Genomic DNA, 7,880 nt, shown 5'->3' with positions numbered 1-7,880 from the left:
ATGCACAATTTGAATTATTTGTTCATGTTGGATTTCTTTCCACCTCTTCAATTCAAAATTGAAATGATTGTTCACTTTCCTCCTCATGTATATATGATTTTGAATTCAATTGGAAGTTAGCTCTTTTTGGAGGCAAAACACTTTTTCATGTTTCATAGGTTCTAATTCAAATTTCCAAATGTTACAATATTCAAATAATTGTTGCAATTTGTTTGTAAGTTGTCATGTGCGATTTTCAGTTGTGTGTTTGAACATATCCTAAGGCACAAGTGCTCCATAACTCAATCCCCTCATTAGATTAATTTTATGAACTTGGTTAAATGTTAAAAGACAAGTATAAGCATAAAAAGTTTGTTGGAGTGGATTGTTTTTAGTGCAACTAGATTTAAATGTTCATACAAGATTTTTCTTGTAGTATTTTAGTCCATAATAAATTATACAGTTTAGATACAATATATAATATATAATACAATTTATATCAAATTAGCTCTCAAGAACTATATGAAAAGATGAGAAAATACAAATTTAATTAAATTTTGAAAATTAAAATATTTTAAAAATAAATTAAAATTGATTTCAAATATCATCAAATCAACTTAAATTAAGAATTATATACCTTAAAAAAACGTAAAATAAATATAAATATAAATAGAAATGAAATAAATATAAAAAAATTATACAAGACTCCAAGATAATTTTAAAAAATTACCCAACTTTACTTACAAGAACAACAACATTAATGAAGATTTTCTGTCAAGATGGGCCCAAAAAACTAAATGGTAATTATTTGCAAATTTCACCATCACCATTTATTAAATAAATAAATAAATAAATAAATAATAAATTAAGCCGACTAATGGCAGGGATAACAGAACGGGCAGCAGGCTGTTATGCCCTCCAATTTAACAGAGGAAGCGTTCTTGCTCTATTGACGGACACATTACATATGTAAACCATAATTCACGTGTCTCCAATAGAAAATTATAAAGGTAACGTATGCACACGAAATGTAAAAATGGTCGCATGATAGGAAGGGAAACCCAACTAAAGAAATGGATAATCAGTACGCGTGACGGTGACGTTGAGAAGGATAACTGGGTAAGTAATGGTTTCTGCTCCTGCATTTGTTGTCGTTCTAGTATCAACTATGTTCATGCTGAATGAAATGGAATACGCTGCTTAAATTTTGAAGGCGGGTATTTTTTAATTTTTATTTTTTCATTCAGGGTTTTTTGCCTGGGTGCGGAAACCGTTTATGTAAAATTTGAACCCAATTTTCCACCGATCTGTGACTACAGCGAATATTAGCTGTATCAAAAGGAGAAATACAATTTTTTGGTTAGAAGTCAGTGAGCAGCACGTTGTACGGGGTCATGAGCAATCGGACTTTAAACGTTCGAACTTAACTTCCTCTCTCGTTCCCCTCTCAGCAGCGTTCAAAAAAGTCTGGGATCTTATTCTGATTGTAGGTTTTGAGAGGGGAAGCTATAATACCTTGAAGCATATTATCGATTGAATGATATCTTAGATATTGGAACCCTCTTGTTTGTGCATTGCTGTAAGGACTCTCTGCCTGGGGATCAACGAGGCTAAACTTTCCAATCAAGCTACATTTTATAATTACTACTAGGGTAGGGCAGGGCCCAATTATCGTCGCTCACAAGCACCAGCATTTGGAATTCTTTCACTTCCCACATGTCGATTATATCGATAAAACATTTAACTTGATTGATTTGCTCTTCGTATAGCTTCTCATTTGTTATGACTTGACCTTTCTCTGAGCTGGGCATATTTTTACTTGCCCTAGTTCTTTCATTCTTTGCTTATCCTATTTTTTTTTCATTATCATAGATTTGTTTGTAGCAAGATTGATTTGGCATTTAAATATTCCAAACAGAAATCCATATTAGAGTTTAGAAGGTTGGTAAAGTAAAAGCCCACGTACTTATCCATGCCGATGAATAATGTATACCATCTGTTATGTTGTAAAGTTCCTGACTTTCATTTTGTTATCTGTCTTTGTGTCAATTTTCTGTTGTACGTTCTTTTGGATGATATTATCTATTTGATGGCTTTTGGATGCCTCAGGTAGAACTGTTATGATGTGAATGCCACATACTAAATGCGTCATTTTTCTTTATGAGATAGTGTTAAGTGAATCCCAGGCCTATTCTAATGACTTTCATTATGCAATATGGCCAAATATCTGTGGTCTTCTTGTTGGCCTTCTTTTTAGAGTGGAGTTTTTAGCCCGCATTATTTTATGTAAAACCTAACAATAAAGGACAGAATTTGGACAAGGATGTGGAAATTGCTAATTACTTTTATTAATTTTCGGTTATTTGATTTTTTTGCCCTACTTTTTAGATTTAAGTTATAACTTTTCTTATGATTAAACTTTAATTAATACAAGAGATGCTATTTTGTTTATTATTTTAGTTGTTTGAAGATATTATCGTTATTAATTTTAATCTATGTATTTTTAAATTAATTTATGTATTTTCAATGTTTATTTTTGTTTAAATTAGAAGATTTTTTTACAAAATTATATTTTATATGTATTTCAAACTTTCAAGTATAAGCTAATGAAGTTGGTTGGCAAAAAAAAAATAGTAAAGTTTTTAAATTTAATATATTCAGTTATTGTATAAAATAATTGATATATTAAATTTGGTGTTCCCATTATCAATAAAGACTGATACACATTGCCCACCCTCGCTGTCAATTCTGCCTACCTTCCCAAAATTTTCTTGGTGTAATGAAATTGGGGGTTTCATTTTCATTTCCGTATCAGCACAATACTTCGTTTGTGGATGCCAAATTTAATATGCTACCAACAATTTCCTGTGCTGAAACAAGTGATTCATTAACACCGTCTATATTATTAACTTTCTGTGAATTAGCATAACTACCTCTTTTTGTGGCAAAAGGCTAAAAGCCTGTATATATATATATATAGTAAATTTACAGAATACCAAAAGTATTTGGCTCTGAAAGCCATGATAAAGATTTTGCAGACCCAAATTTCTGATTAGACCTAGCTAAACCATCTAAATTGACATAGACAAGGATGGAAAATCCCCCAATGGAGATGTCCAACCAAGCAGCAAGAGTAAACATAGGGAAGCAACAGCAACAGCAACGAGAATGAGAAAAACACCAGGATCAATTGATAATATGCAGATCCAATGGCAATTTGCCTTCAAACATGTTGGGCAGCAGGCCTACCCAGTTGCAGCCTTTAATTACACACTTGATCTAATGTGGGATAAAAAATGCACAAGAGCTTAACCTCTAGATCTTCCTGTTGTATACCCTGTGACTATTGCATATGTTGCCATCGTGACATGCAGGTCAACTAAGAAGAATCACAATTTCCAATAACTAGGAAACATGTTACACAAATAGGTCTGACCCTCAACGATAAGATGAGCGATCAAACAACTTAGCATATATAGATTCACAAGCCAAGATACAGGTCCAAACATGATCTATGAATCACCTTGGAGAACCACAGATCATTGCGCACAAAAACAATCATCTCACAGTCAAAATTCTGCACATTGCTCACACACTACTTGAGGATAAATGAATTGGAACTTGAAGGATCCAAAACTATAAGATGCACGATCAAAAAACAATGATCCAGGATGGGTCCTCATTAAGAAGTCAAGATCGCACACACTGAAATGCATGATTGAAGAGTCACACGCATGAACATACAAATTGTTAAATAGGTTAAGAAACAAAATATAATAGAATTATACAAGATTGCCAAGAACCCAAGTTGCCCACATCAGAATATTGGTGAAATATCCATATCATTAGGTAATTAAACTTCAAAAGCTTTACCACTGTCAAATTTCCTCAAGATACTACAAGGTCCAAATTTCGTCATCTTTAGCTTGCTATACATTCCAACAGGAAATCTGTTCAAATGAATCATAACCTTATTACTTGCTGCAAAATCCTCCTGTCTTCTAGTCCTCTTGTACTTCTGATTATTATGCTCCAAGTTATCATGCAAAGTCTTCATGAAATCTGCATAACCCTCTGCTTCAACACTTCTTTTCTCTTCTTGATCAAGATTCCTTAACTCTTTAATTCCTCTAGGATGCATGCCAATAACAATTTCAAAAGGTGTTTTTCCGATACTCCTATTCATAGAATTGTTGAATGCAAACGTTGCTTGTGCCAACACTAAATCCCAATCACTTAGTTTGTCTCCAGTTAAGCATTTCAACAAGTTACCCAAACTTCTATTCACAACCTCCATTTGCTCATCACCTTGTGGATGAAATGTAGAACTAAATTTCAAATAGTATTCATTCTCTTCCAAAGTATTTTCTAGAAGTAACCAATAAACTTACTATCTCTTTGTGAAACAATACCCTTTGGTAACTCATGCAATCTCACAATTTCCTTGAAAAATAGGTTAGTTACATGTATTGCATCTAATATCTTTCTACAAGGTATGACATGAGCTGTCTTGGAGAATCTATCTACAACAACAAAAATAGAATCCTTACCCCTTTGTGTCTTAGGCAAACCCAAAAACAAAATCCATGCTAATGTCTTCTCAAGGTTTACAAGGAATAGGTAATGGAGCATACAAACTCACATTCAGACTAACCCCTTTAGTAACTTGAGATATTCTACAATTCTTGACAAATTTCTGAACATTCTTATGTATCTGAGGCTAAAAGTACTTTTTTATTGATCAAACTCATTGTCTTATCAACACCAAAGTGTCCTGCAAGCCCTCCACTATGCTTCTCCTTGATTATATCTTCCCTCTTTGAACCTCTAGGCATACACAACTGAATACCCTTTAATAATATGTCCTCTTGAATGAAATAATCAACCCACTTACGTTGATTATCTTTTATCGGTGTTTTACAAACTTTCCAAGGTTTTGCAAAATCAAGATCAGTCTCATACAAGGTTTTCAAATCATCAAACCCAAGTACGTCAACTCTTAACTCAGTTAACAAAGTCCTACTCAATGCATTGGCAACTCTATTTGATTAACCACTCCTATGCTTCAACACAAATGTAAAATTCTGCAAGTATTCAACCTACTACATATGTCTCTAATTCAACTTGTTCTGACTACCCAAATATTGCAAAGCTTTATGATCAATATTTAACACAATTTTTTTTGCCATCAATTAATGTCTTCACTTCTTCAAAGCTTGAACAATAACATAAAATTCTTGATCATAACTAAGTATCTTCTCTTAGCATCATTTAACTTCTCACCATAGAAAACAATATGTTTACCTTCTTGACTCAATACAAATCCAATGGTACTCACACTCACATTACAATCAACTTAAAATACATGAATGAAATTAGGCAAAGCTAATACAGGTAATTCAACTACCTCTTGTTTCAGTGTCTCAAATTTTTGTAAGCTCCACATGTCCACTTGAATTGCTTCTTATCACCTCTCACCGTTTTTGTCATAGCATTACAAACTAAATTGAAATTCCTAATGAACTTCTATTAGAAACTTGCCAATCCATGAAAAGATCTAACTTCACCAACACTCTCAGTACACTCCAAGATCACTTTAACCTTGTCAGGATCCATCTTCAATCCATTAGCTGAAATGACAAAACTCAAATATACTATCTCTTCTTTCATGAAGGAACCATTATTAAGGTTAATCAACAAGTTTTCTTCTTTCAACCTTTGCAACACCTACCATCGATGCAATAAATGATCTTTCTTACTCTTATCGAATATCAAAATATCATCTAAATAAATGCTCACAAACATACCCAAGAAATTTTTCAAAACTTCATTCATTAATCTCATAAAAGTACTAGGTGCATTAGTCAAACCAAAAGGCATAACCAACCACTTATATAAACCTTCCATCTTGAAAGCAGTCTTCCACTCATCACCTTCTCAAATTTCAATTTGATGATATCCACTTTTAAAATCAATCTTGGTAAAATACCTTGCTTCACTCAAATGATCCATAGTATCATCCATTCTTGATAAAGGAAACCACTATTTCACTGTAATCCTATTTACAGCTTTGGAATCAATACACATATGCCATCCCCATTCTTCTTAGTTGTTAACACAACTGTTACTGCACAAGGACTCAAACTTATTTTAATCAAACATTTTTGCAACAATTCTTGAACTTGTGTATTTAATTATTCACTCTTTGCAAGTGTTAACCGTTGTCGTGCTTTATCAGGCAAGCTAGCTCCTAGTATCAAATCTATGCAATGAGCGATACTTCTAATTGGAGGTAATACATTAGGTACATTATCTGAAATGATATGTTGAAAATTTGACAACAATTCTTTAATTTTTTGTGGTAGTTTATCTTCAATTTTCCTAGTAATCAAAGAAAAACACATACTGTCCTTCAAATTGTTTATGAATTGATTCCCTTCAACCAAACAAACTTTGACAGTAGTGGGATTCTCACCCTTAGACTCTTCAATCAAAGGCAACAATTATGTCTTTCTCTATTAGCCACGATAGTATACCGGTTCAATCTATCATTATACAAAGCTTGTCTGTCATATTGCCAAGGTCTACTGGATAAAAGGTGACACAAGACTTCATCACAGTAAGACCCAATTTTGACTTTCACAAGGCATTGTTCACATTGTTAGGAATTTAACCCAAAAATCTATGATAAACAACAATAAGAAAGAGCCAAAATTGAAACGATAAACACCAGAAATTACCCTGGGAAAACCCTTCCAAAATGAAGGGAAAATCCCATCCACACAACAAAAGATCACTTTATTGATGATAAAATATTCAAGAGTACAATGTCTTCGCTTGATGCAATATATATAACAAGAGGAGAGACTCTTCACATGACAACCGAAGGTCTCTTGAGTTTTCCAAAATATGACTCTTTATTATCAAATACAACTCTTCGTATTTCCATGCCTCAACGCATGTTGTATGACACGTCTTAATATTTAATATTACAATATATCATAAATGTCCTTATCAGCTGAAGGTGACCATAACGGTATTAACGCATAGAGATAAAGATCTCTATTGCAGCTACAATCTCTAACACTCCCTCGTAGTGAGAGAGATCTTTAGCTGAACAATCACACAAGGCTGCAACAAAAAAATGTCAATTATAAAATCTATCTAATCACGTAGATCCTATAAAATTCACAGAATCACTCAACATGAAACCTCTGCGAGAAGCACAACCAACTTTCATCATAGACTCTCTCAACGAGATGTTGTCATGAAACCTCTCAACATGACACTAAGAGAGCAATTTTACTTATTGTTAATAATCATGGAATCACTCAACATGATAGACTTGTAACAGCTACTCATAATCATGGAATCACTCAACATAATAGATGGAAATATTTATTCATAAGTAATAATCATGGAATCACTCAACTTAAAAAACTTTGCAAAAATCACTTTCAATTTTCATCACAGACTCACTCAAAGTGATGCTGTCATGGAATCTCTCAACATGCCAAACTTGCAAAAATCACAATCACCTTTCATCACAGACTCACTCAATGTGATGAGGTCATAGAATCTCTCAACATGACAAGTTAATAAGGTTTACAACTAGGATTTTATCATGGACTCTCTCAACGTGACACAGTCATGGACTCTCAACATAACTTCCAACTCCCATCATGTAATCTCTCAACATGATGACATCATGGACTCTCTCTACATGATGCTCACTACGAATCTCTCATAAGTGAGAGTTATCAGGTTGACCTTGATGAAAGTCTAAATTTTGGCAAAATTTAGATTCCAAATACCATGCTAAAGTGAGAATCTTCAGATCTTATGCACTACTTATGTTCAAACAATTTGCTACACAACACTGAGAGTCATGATCAAGAGAA

At 33.2% G+C, this 7,880-nt stretch overlaps 1 protein-coding gene across 2 annotated transcripts in view; it reads left to right on the top strand.

Moving 5' to 3' along the window:
* Positions 1 to 1,015: 1,015 nt before the first annotated feature.
* The window catches only part of PEN2 (PTEN 2), a 136,265-nt gene continuing 129,400 nt past the window's right edge, over positions 1,016 to 7,880 (top strand). For both annotated transcript variants that reach the window (XM_089800104.1, XM_089800105.1), the window contains exon 1: positions 1,016 to 1,098. The gene's annotated coding sequence lies outside the window, so the exon portion shown is untranslated. The remainder of the gene's footprint in view (positions 1,099 to 7,880) is intronic.

Source organism: Cupressus sempervirens, chromosome 9 (genome assembly GCF_028749045.1).
Source record: "Cupressus sempervirens isolate cs-2001-9-10 chromosome 9, ASM2874904v1, whole genome shotgun sequence".
In the NCBI taxonomy this organism is placed as follows: domain Eukaryota; kingdom Viridiplantae; phylum Streptophyta; class Pinopsida; order Cupressales; family Cupressaceae; genus Cupressus; species Cupressus sempervirens.
The sequence above is the reverse complement of the archived record's forward strand: the minus strand, read 5'-3'. Positions and strand labels throughout refer to the sequence as shown.